This window comes from Monodelphis domestica, chromosome 6 (genome assembly GCF_027887165.1).
Source record: "Monodelphis domestica isolate mMonDom1 chromosome 6, mMonDom1.pri, whole genome shotgun sequence".
Taxonomy (NCBI): domain Eukaryota; kingdom Metazoa; phylum Chordata; class Mammalia; order Didelphimorphia; family Didelphidae; genus Monodelphis; species Monodelphis domestica.
This window is the reverse complement of record NC_077232.1, coordinates 247262295-247264165: the sequence shown is the minus strand read 5'-3', so window position 1 is coordinate 247264165 and position 1871 is coordinate 247262295.

Genomic DNA, 1871 nt, shown 5'->3' with positions numbered 1-1871 from the left:
GTTTTCTTGTAGCCAGAGGCCAGAGCAAAAAGTTTAGAGAAAATTCAATTCTGTTCAGTGAAAACCAGACGTTTGAATAAGTGCCTACACATAAGAGGTACTCAAATGTTTTTGAGGTTGGCAGTCTCTTCCCAGAGAGGTTAATTTTTCAAATGCATTAATGGAGAATTAAGATACAAATCATGACTTTTCATTGCAACTCAAGATCATTACATGTACCAATATTGCACACATCTGCTCTGAGCTGTTCAAATTATCATCTGGGTAATTTAATTAAATTAATTCTAGGCTTGCATTACTAGACACCACTTGGATATCCTACTGTCATCTCAAACTTACTGCAATTATAAGGGAATTCATCTTTCCCCCAAATTTGCATCTATTCCAGTTTCTAGAGAAGACATCATCAATCTTTTAGTCATCAAGGTACCCGACCTTGGACTCTTCTATCTATATAACCTCCATGTTCAATGAGCTACTAAGTCTTGTTGATTCTACCTCCTCAATATTTTTAATCTGTGCCCCTATTTTCCATTCCCATGTACACTACCCTTGTTCAGGAGTTCCTCCCCTCTTGCCTAGGCCATTGCAGATTGACCTGCTTCATTTCAGGCATTCCCCTGTCTAAGCTACCCTTCCCACAAATGCCAAATTAACCATCTTAATACACAAGTCTGAATAGGAAGGATACCCCTGCTCAAAATTTTCAGTGTCCATTGCCTTTAGAATAAAACACAAACTCCTTACCCTGGCCCTTAAAGTATCCTCGTCAACTGGTGTCAACTTATTTCATATGACAACTCTGCAGACATTCTGTACCATTCTATGTAGCCATATCCCAAACTTGACATTCCATTTCTGGATTCTGTTCCCAGGCTCCCATGGGCCTGGAATGGACTCCCTCCTCACCTTTCAAAACTCAAATCAAGTGCCAACTCCTCTGTGAAGCAACTCCTGATTTGCATGCCTATAATTATTAGTGTTTTTTTTCCTCCTGAAACTATCTTGTATTTATTATCTTGTATGTATTATCTGGGTGCGGATGCCCAATCAGGCACTCATCAGTGTCTAGGTCAATGAGTTGCTGTCTCTACATGCAGAAACCAGCATTCTTAATCAGAGCTTCCAGACTTACCATTGAATAGAACTGGACAGCTCTCCCTGCCATGGAGCCCATCAAGAGTTTACCAGTCCACATGAAGCAGGCTGCATGTAGCCCTCTATTTATTTCCATAGATACCAGGCTCATTCCTGTGTGTAAGACAAAGCCACTTAATGCCAGACTGGACAGCACTTTCTGTTCAAATGAGAAAGTTCCTCAAGTTATACATGCTTTAAGCAATATGCCCATGAAGGAAATGAGCTCATTAATATAGCATATTTCTCACGGGAAGCATGAATAACCTCTTGGTTGACCAGGATGACCAAGGAAACGCCGAGTGAAGAAAGTGGCTTCACTCCAATAAATGTGATGGCAAAAGTCCAAACCCACATTGGAGTTTTTGTAACTTTTGTCATTCTAGGCAATCCCAAAGTCCCAACCGTATCTGGATCAGAATCTATCAGGCCATCATCCAGCTTCAGCTTAAAGATCTCTAATATGATGGAACCCCCCCTCCCCCAAAGCAACCTATTCAACTATGTGAGTAGTTTTTATCATTAGAATATTTTTCTTTATGTTAAATCTGCTTCTCTGCCATGACCACCTAGTGCGCCTGTAGGGCTGAAAACGCCTCAATAACAGCTAACATTGACATACATCTTTAAGGTTTTTAATCCTTTTTTTTTTCAGTCATGCCTGACTCTTCCTGACCCCATTTGGGAGTCTTCTGGCAAAGATACTGAAGTGGTTTGCCATTTCCTTCTGCAGC